This window comes from Ambystoma mexicanum, chromosome 5q (genome assembly GCF_040938575.1).
Source record: "Ambystoma mexicanum isolate Mex_15411 chromosome 5q, UKY_AmexF1_1, whole genome shotgun sequence".
In the NCBI taxonomy this organism is placed as follows: Eukaryota; Metazoa; Chordata; class Amphibia; order Caudata; family Ambystomatidae; genus Ambystoma; species Ambystoma mexicanum.
The window spans coordinates 1,314,363,575-1,314,380,828 of NC_090933.1; the positions used below are offsets into that span (position 1 = coordinate 1,314,363,575).

Sequence of the window (17,254 nt, forward strand, 5' to 3'; positions counted from 1 at the left end):
TGAGCCTGGAGAGGCCAATTGTGTACAACTTCCAAAAGGTACAGACGTTCAATTTGTAGATTTAAATGTGTTAAAGCAGGGCCTGCCACATCATGCAGCCAGGTCTCTGTAATTGCGCATACATCAAGGTCATTATCAAGCAAATAGTCCTCAATGTCTGCTGCATGCTTAATCAGAGATCTCGTGTTAATAAGAAAACACGAGAGAGAGGATGCTGGGTTCCTGGTACCCGATTCTACCGTCACGTTGCTATTCAATATCGTGGTGTGTAGCATTTTAAAGGTAGAAGTTAGCCGAACGTGTGGGTTACAAATACCTATTGTTGGGGGAAATTCCAGCACGGTGCCATTGCTTAACTTGCTCTGAACGAGAAGCAGAGAAAACCCGCCTCTTCAATCACACGTGTTGCAGATGGTCAGGAAAACTGGTAAATGTAGTTTGAAGCAACTATCAATTTCAGCGCGTTCAGATGAATAAAATGTGCAGCCGTTACAACGTATCCACACAGATGCTGATCAACGTTTCCCCACAATTTCAATGGACAGTTTGCATACAGATTCTGATTCATAGCAAAATGATTCCTCAAACACCAATAATTATAGCAAAACACACTATTTGCACTCAAAGTAACACAAGGGCTGGCCAATTTACCATTTTCCCATTGCACTGCCATGTACACCACAATTTCAAAAAGCTGTGTGTCGAATCCACAGCTGAACGTTGCAGGCCATAGCTAAATAAGGGCCAGAGACTTTAATTCTTTAGTCGTTTCATGAATGTATATTTAACTTTGACTATCATGGCAAGGCGGTTCACACGTGCATATGCTTTGCCAACGAAACATGCAAAAACATGTACATTTTTGCCAGCCCGTGCACGGGCTAGGTCAGGTTGGTGCATTGTAAAAAAAATTTTCTCGAAGAAAGTGCCTCTGTTAGTTAAACCTCAATTTTTGGTTTTTCTGATGTATATTGCGTCAGTGGTGGAACATCCACCACCCTGCAGATCATCCAGCGGTTTAAGCATTCCAATGGGTATGTTGTCTTTTACATCTTGCTTTGTACAAGGTGGCTCCGCGTAGTTGGGGTCAGAAGAAGTACTCTGATCAGCTTCAGTGCAATATCCATGCCTCACACAGGGCTGTACACTGCACTGGAGGGTCATCATTGATCCTACTATGCATTACATAAGGAAGTGCAGTAGTGCTATAATCTGCTTCAGTGCCATGTCCATGCCCCAATAGCCTATAGGGCAATACCCAAACTGTCACACTGTGACATTTGCAACCGTGGGTCACTTTTCTTATTGGTGCCAGAGACACAATTGTATGCGCAGTCCGACCCTGTCCGCATCCATACCGTGTGAACGCTGACATTATTAGTATATTTTTTGTTTTACAAGGAAACGCATGTCATAGATACTTAGTCAGCAATGCAAGAAAGGGCAAACGGGAGACACCGAATTTAGAAGGCCTGTTGAAACATGGACTAAAAACATGCACAATTACCTCTGTTTGCTTAATACGTTTAATGTTTCCGTCTTCAGATGTAATACATGTGCTCATTTTAATCTTCGGAAACTATAAACAGCTGCTGTTTGAGTCATTTGGGGTGTACTGAAATCATACTTTTACGGCGCAAGAGACCAATGCACTGCAGTTTAACAACAACGTAATTCGGTTCTTAGATTTGATCCAGAGTAGGTAGTAGTCTGTCATGTTCTAATAGGCAGCCATGGTCACGTTTTGCAGCCACTGTAACAAATCCGAAAACAATTCACACAACAACCAACCCCACCCAACTCAACTGAGCAAAAGGACGCGTGAACAACTCGTCGTAGTCGGTGGTCATATAGGTGTGTTAAAGTGTACCACAACACAAGTGTTAAGATGGATTTATGAACTTTGACCTGGTGGGCAGAGGTTCAGAAGGCCAGCCTAGTTTATTGGAACAGGGTAACCTTCTGGACAAGCCAGACCAATCAAGGTAGCATTGGCGGCGGTCAAGACTAGGTCTCAGGAGGGGTGAGGGTGACTGAAAGACCTCAATGAGCACACAGAGTAAAGGACACTTAGAAATCACTCCCAGTCAGGTATATATATATATTAATAATACAAATACATTTATTCAAGGCCTTTGAAGTTCAACACACAGTAATAATCACAGTAACACTTCTAACCCAACACAATCCTATTAAAATACATATATACAAGACCAAGGGGCCTAAAGGGTTAATGCACAAACTGGGTCCATTGCCTAGAAAGGGGAGGAAGCAGGTAGTGCAAAGAGTCTTTAGGCAATTCTGCCATATTCGTAATCCTAACTGAAAGTCAGTCCAGTTCCTACAATGAGAGGAGCCTATTGCTCAAATGTACTTGCGGTGCTGGCGCACGTGGTAGTGCAGATAAGCGACACAGGGTCTCATGCAGGGTCTGTAGCAGCTCAGGAAGGTAGGTGAGGTGATGCAGAATAAGTTCCCACTATTCAAGGAGGGTCTCCCCAAAAGGGCAGAGCAGGTTCCAAGAGTTGGGAATAGTTCGATAACTGTGAAAAGGAGAGGGGCCATCAAAGGCCGCTCATGCGTTAAAAGGGTTGGATGTGCTAGGGGCTATCGGTAAGGGTTGCTAGTACTCGCTGACCCCCGGCGCACTGTGGACCAAACTCCGGCAGTCGAGTCTAATTTGGTTGCAGGTTCAAATGCGGCAATTCTGCAGCTCTGAGCAACGAAGATACAGTGTTGATTCCCAAACGGGACAGTGGCGATTTCTCTGCTCCTGGTGGATGGATGAGGCCAGTTTCACTGTAGCAGGCTTCAGGGGCAAGAGGGGCACAGAAGCAGCGCACCTGCAAAGTTCATCACCATGGCTGGGCAACACGGTAACCGCATTCACTCCGGATCAGGCTCTCTCTCTTTACTCCAGACCTGGGAACGCCAAGTGTACGAAATTCTGTGTGAGAGTGCCATGAACACAGAGCTAGCCATGTACCAAGTTTCAAGGTCTCCTCGAAACAGCGGCGGGATCAGGGCAAAGGTCCTGCGTAAACTAGTCAGCCCACTGTTTGGCCCAGGGACACTTCCGAGAAGGCTTACTTGCAGGGTTTGATGAAGGTGCCGAGAATAATTGGTCCCACTATTCCAATGGGTCGAAGCGTCTTTGCAGACCTTCTAGGACGACCAGATGCAGAGGGGTCCCACGGGACGACAGCGGGCTCATGGTGCCAAACCTTCCAACAGGTCACCAGCGGTTCCTCGACTTGGCTTCTTAGTTTCAGGATACTTGGATCCTATCCTTCGTTCAGTGAGAACTCCAGAGATCGACATGGTATGGGTGTTATGAGGCCTCTCTTATCCAGAATCTCCTTTGTGCCTAAACGAAGAGAACCCAATGGGAGATCTGCTCACATACAGGTACACCATACGTGGATTTATCATGGACCACGGTGGTCCCAGGCATTCCCGGCACCCAGGATGTGTATTGGAACCAGACAGTCCAGCCCACATCCTGGAAGCACACACATAAGGCATGCAGAAGCCCGCACAAGTTTACAGTTTCACTGGAGAATGTATGCCCAAATAAGGACTGACCCAGGTCGGCTCGACCTGGGGAAGGTGAAGGGGCTAGATGGCCAAGTGACAGGACAAAGAACCTCGTGGCATGGCCATATTGGAGCCAGGCCACCTATTCGTGCCAAACGTGGTAAATGCGGTTTACCTGGCAGGAAAGGATTAACATTACATGAAAAGATAAGCTGCTACCAACCCTGTCCAAGACACATCTGCACTTCTCCTAAAAAGTCCTTTGAGATTATCTAGGGCCTTTTGAAATGACTACAAGACCCAAGTGCACTGTACTGTAAGGTACATTGTGCACTTACAACATATTGCACAAACGTTTCAACATTGACAAGGACTAAGGGAAACAAAGTCTCCCAGTACTGGCTGTCTTTAAGGGCATGTCAGTTTCCCCAGAATGAAGTGAGCAAAAAGCCCAGAGGAGTGCTGCAGAAGACTGTGCTCCACTGGCAAAAGTCAGACTATGATGTTTAACAGCAGCAAAATGTTGGGGGGTACACAACTGGAGGGAAAATGTCACATAAAATGGGAATCCTTACTAACAACAAGGTATTGAAGTAAAGTTGTTTAGTGCCTTTCTCCCTGTTGCATCTGTGAGTACCCCACACTTCTTAATTACTGTACTGTCTCTCAACACTGTGCTTTAAATTAGGTGTGATTTATAAATGATGGCTCAAGTATTTGGCTACCAGGATTGTCATGTTCCCAGTGCAGACTCTTACCCATAAGAAAACAAGCACGTCTTGTACTGGGATTTTGTTTTCCAGGGAATATTTCACTACAGATTGCTGAGTTTAAAAGGTGAGCACCTTTATATTTTTCCAGCATTTATATTTGAACATTTCTGCTCTTTTGTCTTGCACACTTCCTTCTAAGGGGAAGGTCAATTGAACTACATTTGTATATTTCACTTTAAGATATGCTCACTTACTGTGCGTATATTCATGGGTGCCAGCTTTTGATTTTCGCTATGGGGACAAAAGTTCCCACACACAGTGAAGCAAGAGAGCCGTGCTCATTCCCAGTCAAAACAACACTTTTTACAGCACATGATGCCTCAGGAATAGGAAAAAAGCCATATGACTTACAGGAAGGTATGAACATATAACATCTGAGCAACAATCACCTAACCTGCTGAGTTGCCTTTGAAAAAGTCTGCTATAGGATCCCCTGATAGTCCCACACCAGGCAAACAGTTTTGGCCTGCTCACCCCCTCCAATGAAGCCTCAGGGGGTACATTAATGAGACTCCCTTCCCATTTTGTAGTGAGCAGCCCTTGATAAATAGTAATTATCTGCTTGGAGTTTATTTATTTTGACAGTCAAAATAATACTCATCTCCACCAAAGTGAGTGCTCCATGGCAAATCCTTTTATCATGCTATGCCTTATCTGCTAAAATTAGAAGGCTGTACAATGTGGAAAGTCGTTTTCTAAAATCATAGTCTTCATGGGAAGAAAAGAAAGAGCAAGGATGGGCAAAGAGTACCCGAAAAAGTATTGCATAATTTACCACAGTAATTTTGACTTGTAGATATTATAAAACAAAGGGGTGCCTGATTACAGTCCCAGGTCCTTCAGGCGTCATATCATAGTCAACAAAAATTGGACCAATGGAACCAGGAATAGCCTCTCAATACATTTATTTATTTCCTAAATACCAATAAATGTCCAATTGTCAATTTCTAAAAACCTTTATTTGCATATCAAATTCATATAAAATACTAGAACATTTCCACAAGCAAGTATCTACAAGTTCCACACATACTCAATCACTCCTACCATTCATTCTACTTTTTGCTTTTTTGTATCAAATTATTGACATATAAATATATGGCTTCAAATATGGATGGCCTCCGACCCTAATTCCACATTAAACAAAAGTCCTCCATTCGATTATCTGATGATTCCGTCTGTGTGTTCCTAATTACACCGACATTTGTCTACACGTGTTTCGGTTGTCTTTTTTTGGGACGTCAACATTATCGACCCTTCGTTCATACAACCTTCTTCAGGACAAAATTTAGGGGAGTTTCCTTATTCCCATAAGCATCGAGTAGGGTGAGTATCACCACCTAAAATACAATATACAATATCAAAACACGCTAAAATAAATTAAACTCAATTTCATTCATTTTCTACTAACCATAGGCTATTCTCACTCATTTGAACCACAAATAATGTGAAGGTATGATTCTAAATAGTAATCATAATGACAATGTCTATGGGTGATGAATTTTTAGCATCCAATTCCATTGTTAACTGGATTAATCCTGTCTACATCCCGGTATAGTAACCACTTTTATCTAGCCCCATCGAAGATGCAAACAAACATGTTGGATCACTACTTGTGGAGCATTGTACTTACTCAACTAGATTATATCTCCATTTTCCACCAAGGGTTTTTCAGCTACTTTGTTCCGAATGCAGCTACGGTGTTCCCCTATCCGCTGTCTCACCTCTCTAGTCGTTTTTCCCACGTACAACAAATTGCAGGGGCATTTGATAATATAGATAGCATTCTTAGTACGACAGTTTGTGGGTGATTTCATTTTCCATTTTGTAGCCCCATGATTGAACTCATATCTGGTCTCTGTCAATGGACAGGACACACAGTTACCGCATTTATAATGGCCTGAAATTGGGGGTAAACCCCATTGGTTCAATATAGTTTGTACTGAATTCAAATCTCTGTAAGTGTGCACTAGACGTTGTCTAAGATTTTGATTCTTTTTGAAGGCAAAAATGGGTTTCTACGAGAGACTTCCTGCTTGTTTTATTAGGTCCCAGTTCCAGTTCACAATCTTTTTAATTTCATTGCTTACCAGATTAAAAGTAGTGACACACACTAATCTGTCTTGTTTCTTTTTTTCTTTTGGTACAAGGCATTCATCTCTGTTCCTGTTCAGTGCACTTTTTAGATTATTCTTTACCAACTTTTGTGGATAACCTCTATCTAGTAGCCTTCCTTTTAGATCCTCTGCATGTTTTTGTATTCATCCTTTTTGGTACAGTTTCTCTGTATCCTTAAAAACTGACCATAGGGTAAATTCTAGCGAAGGCCCACTGGGTGAAAGCTAGAGTAGTGTAATAGTGTGTTTTTATCGGTTGTCTTCCGAAAGAGGGTAGTGGCCAACTGCTGATGCAACTTCTTAATGAGTAGATCTAAAAAGCTTACCTGATTTTTATGCCATTCCATCGTGAATTTGATATTATTATCGCATGTGTTTAGCCACTGATGGAATTGGTTCAATGTTTCACTTGTACCCCTCCATGTCATAAATACATTGTCGATGTATCTGTACCAAGCCCGAAGGCCTTGGCACAGATCAACTTGTTGTTTCAGATGGCTATGTTCACCCAGAATATATTTCTCTTCGTATTCCGCCATGAACAAATTCGCAACATTTGGCGTAAAAGTTGCCCCCATGCTGACTCCCTTTCTTTGCTTAAAAAGGGTTTGTTTGAATAAAAAGAAGTTCTCGGTCATCGCGATACGTGCACATTCTTGTATAAACTCTGTGGGTGGAGTATGTGGTTCTGGTCTTGTATTCAGAATTCTACCCAACACCTCCAGACATTCTGTCTGGGGGATGGAGGTGTATAGTGACTCTACATCCATTGTGACTAGGATATCATTGTCCTCTAACACTTGGTTCTGAGTTATTCTTATCATATCTCCTGAATCTTTTACATAAAATGGCATCTTAACCACAAAAGGTTTAAGAAAAAATTCCACATAAACAGAGAGTGGTTCCAATAATGAGTCTATTGCCGCCACTATAGTCCTCCCTGGTGGGTCTGTCATCTTTTGTGAATTATAGGCAGAATATAAAAAGCCGCCTTTTTAGGGTGGCTTTTTCTGAGGAAACAACCCTCTTCGCTGCTAATCCACGATTCCCTTTCTGCATGGTTGGTCAGGCTCTTGATTCCCTCTTCTAGTCTTGATGTTGGATCTAGAACTAACTTTTGGTAGGCGTTTTCATCGCGCAACAGACGCATACATTCTTTCTCATAATTCTCTGTAGATAGGATGACTATCCTTCCCCCCCTTGTCGGCGGGTTTGATTGTGATGTCTTTCCGATCGCACAATAATTTCAGGGCCTCCCGTTCATTTTTATTCAGGTTGTCTGGGGTATAGTTCTTTCTCTGGATTGCCCTCAGAACTTCTTTAGTTACCCGATTTTCTAATGTTTCAATCACTGTTGGACAAGCGTATGGAGGTGGATTAAACCCCGATTTTATTTTTAGTCCTGTCACATTGGGGACATCTTCTGCTATATTAGCTGATTGATTGTCTTTCTTTTGATTTGGCAGAAAAATCTCAAAATAATGTTTGAGTCGAATGTTACGAAAAAATCTGTGTAATTCCACTTCTGTGTCAAAACAGTCTGCTCTCGTTGCCGGTTCGAAGGACAGACCCCTTGACAAAAGACTAAGTTCTACCTCATTCAAAGCCTCTGTGGATATGTTAAATGCAGGGATTTGATCTTGGCTCATTGGTTCATGTACCACTGCCTGGTACACATTCCTGGGCCCTGTCTTGGGCGTCCTCGTTGATTGCCCCTGGGAAAACCCTGTTGATTTGAGGGCCCTCCTCTGCCTCCTGTGTTAGAACCCATCTGATTGCTAAGGGAGGGATCGGAACCACTGGAGGACCCAGTTAGATATTACTGGATTAACACATTCATCTTTATTGTCCGGAAAGTGTTCATAACATCATGCTCCAATGACCCTACTTATGTGCGCAATTAAACAATAAAAGAATATTTGTATATTTACACTGGAAAAAAACAGTTATCCGTGATTTTTTGAAGTGGGCGAACTGGAAAACACTGATTAACACAGATTTTGAAACTTTTTGAAAACACTGAAAAAACACCCCTGGAAGTAAGAAATAATAAACCCCTAAAACAGGAAACCCTACCTCTAATGCATTCACTCCTGCTGCTTCTCCCACTACTCATCTCTTCCACCTCCTTCCAACAAACAAAGCCGACAAGCTAACCATACCTCCTCCTAACACCTATTCACCTCCCCTCTCTTCCTCTAAGACTCAACTTCTCTACTCCTCCATACCTCATCAACTGAACATTGCTCTTCACTAACACTGCTCTCCTTAGCATATCTAACTCACTTCTAATGGCTCCTCATTCCAAACTTTCTTCTATTCACTTTCTCCCTGACCGTTCTTCTCTATTTTATATCGTTGACCACTCTACTCCGACTCTTACTCATTGTCGCAGGATTTCTTTGGGTCCTTTCTGCAATGGTCTTCCTTCTATCTATCTAATCATGTTTTCTCAATTTCCTGGGCTAGGAAATGTTCTTCCACTTTTCCCCTACTAAATTGTGTCACGCTAATATTTCCTCTTCATTTGGGCTATCTCCTCATTTGATTTGATTTAATTATTTATGAAGTGCATATCTCTGGGAACCAAGCAGGGAACCTGCATATGGACGCAGCTGTTATAACAAAACACCACCAACAGCCAACTCAGCTGAACAAGTTAGTTTATAAACGTTTTCTAACGCAATTGTAAGAGTCTATTCGACGGAGTTCCAAAAGAAGGTCATTCCACAGCCGAGGTCCTCCCTGGAAGAGAATCGTCTGTTACCCAATAAACTGATCTAGAACGAGGTACCACCAGCAGATGTTGGTCAAGAGAACGTAAAGAACGCGTTCGCTGGTAGATTAGGATCTTTGATGAAAGTAATTTCTATGCTGACGATTCTCAGATACGTTTTTCTTTTCCTTGTTTTCCGATTCCCTTCACGCTACCATCTCTGCCCGTCTTCTTGCAATCCATTCTCGGATGCACGTCAATCTCCTACTCCTCAAGGCCTCGAAAGCTGTGATGCTCCCCTTCCCGACCTCATCTACACCTCACATCTTCTCCTCCCTTCTGATCTCCCTCTCCCCACTGCAGCACATAATCTAGGCATATTCATGACTCTTCTCTCTCTACACACATTGCTAACATTGCAGGCTCTGGTCATCATGGACTTTATAACAAGGCTTGTCTTTTCATGCCACTGAACTACTTATCTCGACCCTAGTCTTCTCTCAGCTGGACTACCGTTCTGCACTAGTCACTGGCCTGCCTACCTCCTGGCCTCTCTATGTTCTATCTTTAGCCCTTATATTCACACTCTGCTGTCTTTCTCCCACACTTCTATATATCCTTTGCTCCTTTCCCTTTCTTGGATTCATTTGAATCTCGATTGTTATTCCACTTTCTATGTGTTGTCTTCAAATTTTAAACATGGCCTCGCTCCCTCTTTCTTACTCACTCTGTGGCTTTCTCTTCTCTTTGCACCCAAGCTGAGGTCCTACTCATAGTCGGTAAGTCACCAAGCGCACGTCACTTTCGATCCTTTCCTCTTTTAGCCCCAAACATTGGAAATTCTCCACTCTATATTAAATCCTCTCCTACCCTCTGGGTTTTCGTTCATATCACAAAACCATTCTCCTTTCTTCTCTGTGCTAAATTCTTAATATATGTCTAAACGTGCCTGTGTCATATGTTTTTGCACGGCTTGTTATGTACAGCAGTACAATACAAAATAAACCACTGAGGAAGTGTGGTGACGCTCTGGAAGATTACTTTTTTTAGGCTCTGCAGCATTCACGTTCACCACTTACACAATCTTAATTTGACCTTTATTTTCCATGAATGGCTATTGGGTATTGTTTGCTATGAGCTGTTGTAATAGTAACCCCATGCGAGTCACATGCAATGGGAGTTTCTCACCTCTGCCATTCATATACCATGGGGGAACCTTATTCCCAGATTCTGAACTTTCAAATACGCCAGCATTGTGAGCGCTTTCCACACAGATACATCTGGCCTCAGGCGCTCAAAGTTGCTGGTCTCAGCTCCATCTCCTTGTAAGACCTCAATGATTCTCCCCCTTTTTGCTCTGGACGTGCTGGTGCCTTCCTTTTCCACATGAATGGCCCTATCAATCCAGATCTTAAACTCTTCTTCTCAGCGGGGCATACATTGGCTCCCGAAAAGGTTGCCAGATTTATCTAGTCCAGATTCTTTTTTAGATTTTTTAGAGTGGATCTGGAAGCAGACAGAGGCGTGTCTTCCTGTGGTAATGCCTCCATTTTAAGGTTCAGGGTCAGACCTTCAGTATCAGCCCAGCTCAGGTGCTTGATGTGAATGTCTTGTGCAGTCACATGCTTGACTGGCACCTCTGGCAAACATGACACATTCCATTCCTTTGCAATATTGAACAACCATGCAGCCGCTATCCTGCACAGGTCCACTAGCCATTCGTTCAGAGGCTACGGTGGCATACCAGCAGGGTTCCAGCTCTTCTAGACATTGAGCAGCCCATCAGCTGCTTACTTTTACAAGTCCACTATCCGATGGTTCAGAGGCCAGAATGATGTACGAGCAGGGTCCGGCCCTTCTCAACGATAAGCTGCCATACAGCTGCTATCCTGGACAGGTCCAATAGCTATTCGTTCAGAGGCCATCCCAGCAGGACTGTGTGCAGTCAGTGTAGCAAGACAGACACTTGAGATAAGTGTCCTTTCACTAACCATCCATTCAGCTTTTATGGTCCATTTCCATGCTTCAAATGCAAGTATCTCTACCTCAGCATTGCCTCCAGTTTCAAACGCTTTTTAAAAAATTCAGCAGGTGTTTGGTCCACTCTGTCGCCACCTTTTGTCGCCCAAGTGAAGTAAAGAATGGCAACTGGCCAATGAGGGTAGTGGTGACAGATCTCCTCATTGTTGTAGGTCTCACTTGCTAGTCCCCGGGGATCTGTCATCCAGGTGGGCCAGTGGGGGAGGATCACCTGGATGGGGATTCTTTGGGGAGTAGAAGTAGGACACCAAGGGTTGAGACGTGGGACCACCTCCCTTGTAACACTCTTTTCCCCATCCTATCCTGTAGGATATTTGGAAGCTCTACCCTCCCTCTTTTCTGACACGAACACTTGTGACCGTACACTGTATTAGCACTGGATGAAACAGAGAACGCAGTATAACTCTGTCTGTAATGATGCACTCCAAATGGTGGTGAGTAATAGGCAGGCAGTGCCCCCAATATGTGAAACAACCAGATGCACAAAGTGGAGGACTGAAATTGAATGCCCTCACTATGATTTATTCAGTCACTTGGCCCCAAGCAGATTTAGCAAACAACAAACGTACTTTCCCTGCATTCTAGCTAATTGCACCGTATTCCCTGACTTCCTCCTAAGGGATACCCCGAACCCTACAAGTCAGCTAGTGAGTCGCTCGCCACAGGCATCTTGTGTTCACCTTGCACAACCCAGGTTCAACTCTCAGTAGTGCTGACTCAGCATTTCATCCTTCCCGGTTTCATTCAATTGAGCATCCTTACATTGTGAAATAGCATCTGTTATTATAGCTCTTGTAATCTGGCATGAAGAACTATATGAAATGTGAAAGCAATATTCTTTTTTAAATTCCACCTTTTCTAAGATTTGGCTGACATAGAAAGATCCCCTCCCTTTTTAATTCATGCACTAACTGGCAATTATTTCTCGTTTACAGGTGCACAGCAGCGATAACTGCAACAGCTCTTGCAGCGAAGTGCAGCACTGGGAGTGGAAGGATGGAAAGTGATGAAACATCACCCTGATGTTCGATGCATTGGAGCATCCATTCTGTACAGCATCTTTGCTCTGAGCCTGCATCTGTGATCCCATCAGGGGATCTTTACTGAAAGACACAGAACCAATACAAGAGCGCAGAGTTCAAAAAGGCATCACCCAAAGCTCACACTTGTACAAATATCACACCATCTTGCTAGGAAAATCATGCAATATACTGAGTGTGGGAAAACCTTGATTCATGGCTCCCACCTGTCCAGGAATCTGATGCTGCAGACTGGGGTGCAACCACACCAGTGCACGGAGTGCAAGAAAAGCTTCAGTCATAGCTCTGATCTGTCCAGACATCTGATGCTGCATACTGGGGAGAAATTACACCAGGGCTCGGAGTGCAAGAAAAGCTTCAGTCATAGCTCTGATCTGTCCAAACATCTGATGCTGCACACTGGGGGGAAACCATACCAGTGCACGGAGTGTGAGAAAAGCTTCACTCAGAACACTAACCTGTTAGCACATCAGAGGATCCATACTGGAGAGAAACCGTACCAGTGCACAGAGTGCAATAAAAGCTTTGCTCGGCGGTCTAACCTGTTAGCACATCAGAGGATCCATACTGGAGTGAAGCCATACCAGTGCACAGAGTGCAAGAAAAGCTTCAGTCAGAGCTCTTCTCTGTCCAAGCATCAGAGGTTGCATACCGGAGAGAAACCGTACCAGTGCACAGAGTGCAAAGAAAGCTTCACTCAGACCTCTCAACTGTTATCACATCAGAGGATTCATACTGGAGAGAAACCATACCAGTGCACAGAGTGCAAGAAAAGCTTCAGTCATAACTCTAACCTGTCCACGCATCAGAGGCTGCATACCGGAGAGAAACCATACCAGTGCACGGAGTGCAATAAAAGCTTCACTCGGCGCTCTCAACTATTATCACATCAGAGGGTCCATACTGGAGTGAAGCCATACCAGTGTACAGAGTGTGGGAAAAGCTTTACTCACAACTGTACCCTGTTAGCACATAAGAGGATCCATACTGGGGTGAAACCATACCAGTGCACAGAGTGCAATAAAAGCTTCACTCAGACCTCCAATCTGTCCACGCATCAGAGGCTGCATACCGGATATAAACCATACCAGTGCACAGAGTGAACTGAAAAAGCTTCACTCGGACCTCCAATCTGTCCACGCATCAGAGGCTGCATACCGGATAGACCCCATACCAGTGCACGGAGTGCAAGAAAAGCTTCACTCGGACCTCTCAACTGTTATCACATCAGAGGATTCATACTGGAGCGAAACCATACCAGTGAATGGTGTGCAAGAAAATCTTCACACGTAGCTCTGGCCTTCAGAGGTTGTATATTAGCAAGAGGCTGTACCAGTGCATGAAGTGTGAGGAATGCTTCAGTACTAGTTCTCTCTCCAGGCATCAGATGCAGTAAACTGGGGGAGAAACTGTAACGGTGCATACAATGCATGCAGAGCTTCTCCGGCCTCTGACCTGCAAAAACATCAAATGCTCTACATTGGCGGGAAACGGAACTAGTGCACATGAAAAGCTTTGCTCAGAAGTCTGCTTTGTGCACCATCAGATGATCCATTCAAGTGAGAAACTCTGAGATGTGGCTTCTACAGACATTAGCAGACAAGCCTCTGACGTGGGATATAGGCCATCATCAGAAGATCCATTCAGGGGTGAGGCATACCTCCCCTTTAAACACAGAGGTTCCAGGTGTAAAGACTGGAGAGGGTATCTATACTTCTGTCCTCTATATGGCAGAGCAGAGGCACAGAGCACCTCTATATGGTAGCTATGGACGATCAACCAAGGCTTAAGCTCTCAGGTGGTCATGCAGGCGGGTTCTTAAGTAGAGTGAGTCCCCAAGCCCCCACAAAGGAATGTCCACACACTGTGTTATGGGCTAACACAGTTCTTTATATATAAATAAGGTTCAGAGATATATACACAATTCAATACAATTCAATTCAATTCAATAACACACTTTGTACTTTGGTAATTCTAAAATGACAAATATTTAGAGTTCCTATGTAGTACCACACTTAGGCTTTAGATTCCTTTAAAATGCATCAAGCGCTGGCAGTCATAATGGAGCATACAACTCGTGCAGCAAGGTGTATCAACATAGATAATAAGGAAGGAAGGAAGACAGGTTAAGGTTAAGCAATGGCAGAATGCTTTCTTTAGATATAGAGACACAATTCTTAGTGAGGATTCCCCCAGTTCACCCCCTCCCCCCGGGCGACCTGTAATACAAGTATTCACAAGCCCAGTCCATAAGTGCTTAATAAGTCTTGCTTCCTGGCCAAAAATGTCAACCAGCCCAATGTAACTGTAGTGGAAGAGTCGCTCCAACGGTTTGTGGATGGTGTCCCTCGAGGGTGGACTCCCTTTTAAACAGGAGCCACAGGGCATCGCGATTCTTGAAGAAAAGTGGAACACTTGCAGTGATGTTGCAGCTTCGACCTTCACGGTGCTCTTTGAAGATCGATCGTGGAAGTCCTGGGAAGATGGGGCGTGCGGTAAACCTCGATGCAAAGTATTTGGTGCCGCAAATAAGGCTCAGTGAAGGATGCAGACCCAGGCGTTGGGTGTCGCGGTCGTCGGTCCTCTGGCCTGTCTGTGCTGCAGCCGCAGCACGTACCTCGGGATAGCTCTGGCAATCTGGATTCGACCCCGGCTGGACCTCTTATCTTCACTCTGTCAGTGTCCTTGGGACGTCTTAGTCAGCTCCATGTGGCGTTAAACCCACCCGCGGACATTCCGCAGCGGGCGGCGGCCGATGACCTTGTCTTTCTCCGGCGGGACAAAGTGGTTGACTGTGATGGCCAAGGAGCCCTCTGTCAGCAAAGTGGAGCTTTTCGGCTCCGGGTGTCGAGCAGCGCAGCGTCATGGTGTCTTTGCTTCTGGACGACACACTTCAACTGGCTTCCAGCAGTCAGCGTCCTTCCGCACCCCGGTGGACGTCAGTGGACTTTGATGGCCTTGATGTCCAGGCACTCTCTTCGGGATTCACGGCGGACCCCTTCTCCAGGCGTCAGACTAACAGAACTGGCGTCCAGGGTGCCTCGATGAAGAACAGCAGTTTTGCACGATGGTCCCTCGTAGCTCGGGAAGAGTTCCCCTAGACCGGTTCTCTCTTGGATCAGTCCTCAACAGACTCCAAAGCATTTAGATTTCGTCGAAGGAAATGCAGCAGCAATCTTCTTCTTCCAGCTGGGCTTCAAGTATGAGCTTCAAGTTTCGAGCTCAGCTTCTGAACAAATTAAGTGAGAGGTCCCCAGATATACACAGCTGTCCCTCATTCACTCTGCCTGAAGCAGGCTATGTCAGCCAATCACACAGAAGGGCATTCATGCAGTCATGCGGGCAGGCAGGTAGCCAATCGGGCTTGCATGCATTCAGGCCATTCACTTCCACCCAGCCACCCATAACAAGGAATGTGGATTTGGACAAGCACTCAGCCTTTCAGCACACCACACTGCATTCATCTCAGTTTCAGGCAGGGCTGTCTCATTCACACACAGAAACTAGATACTCATAACATAGAATGCATATTGGTCACACACTCTATTCACACAGGTCCCACCCCAAGGGTGTACCCACCACATACAGTCACTGGGAAGGCTCCAGCCAGTCTGGCCTGGACTTCCTCACAATACCATATATGGTTCATCCACCCAACAGCCAGTCAGGGGAAAGGACAGAGCTTCCCAGCACTTTGGGAAAACAAGGTAACGGGCAATTGAAACGAAGAGGCCCCAGGGACCATCTTGCCCTCTATCAGGAATCCACTGATTACTATGGCATGGCCGGGGTATCCCCAAATGGAGGACTCTCAAAGCTCCTTGCACATCTGCATGGAGCTGCCACCAGACATACCCTGCTCTATGGGCAACACACATGTTCCCAAAAACATACCCTAGGGCTACAGGGTTGTACCCCCACCCATGGGTGCCAGAAGGGTAGCACAGTGGTCTCTCTTCACCACAACCAAAAAGAGGAAAAGCTGCACTGCCAGGGGTCCCAACTGGACTCCTGTGCAGAAAACAATACAGAACACGCATGATAAGGGAGTACAGGACAAGGACAGGAAGGCCCTGTCCCTCCAATGCATTTCCAGCATCACACCAGGGTGCTCATAAGGCAAGCAATGAGGAGAACACACTTAGATAACCTGAACGATTACAATGCAAATAAAACCCTGGATTGGAAACCAGCCAGACCCCTGTCATGTATCTTGGTTGCTGCAGTGTATGTATTAAACTATGTATTTATGTATATTATCAATGCATATATATAGCTTTGTGTCATGAACAACCTTCTCTCCTGTCATTAAATTGAGTTGCCAATTACTGCTGACTGCCCAGTTTCATTCTGCATAGAAATGTCAATGTTAAGTGTGTAACACTCTTCTCGATTACAGAAATTACAACGTTGAACAATTAAATCATTATTTTGGGTTTGTTTGAAAGATTTAGGATAACAAAAGTCTAAAAAGATGTTTTTTATTTATTTTCTAATTTGATAGATTTGTTATTTGTAAAGAAACAAATCCATTATTTTATTCTAGGGGTGCTTTTAAAAAAAAATCTTTAAGCGATAAAGAGAGTAACAAGGAATGGAAAAATCATTAATATATGAACAATTCTTTATTTAACTGTAACTCACAGTTGAGAGCTTCCATAATTCCTGAATACGCCAGTGACGTGCCTTAGATTTCAGGAAAGGCCGGGCATGTTCCACTTCTAGAGAGCACTGAAAGGACTTTGGGAGGACAAAGCAACCACATTTATAAAAAAAAACTGAACTCAACTGGTTTGGACTTGCCTTACAGCTGCGCTAGCCTAGTAGTGGACTTGACAGGGCTAGACTTTACTATATATGGCTGGACATGGAATGGTTAGGATTACCATGCCTTGATATGGCTGGACTCGCCGTAATGGGGCTGATCTTCACTTAATATGGCTGAGCTTCTCTTAATAGGGATGGGTTTGCCTTAATATGAAATGGCATTTATAACGCGCCTGTGCACGTGTTTCTAGGCGTGACATGAAAAGG

General features: G+C 44.4%; 1 pseudogene; it reads left to right on the forward strand.

The window, feature by feature from the left end:
* LOC138498487 (zinc finger protein 420-like) overlaps positions 1 to 16,548 on the forward strand; it is a 74,429-nt pseudogene extending 57,881 nt beyond the window's left edge.
* Positions 16,549 to 17,254: the final 706 nt, after the last annotated feature.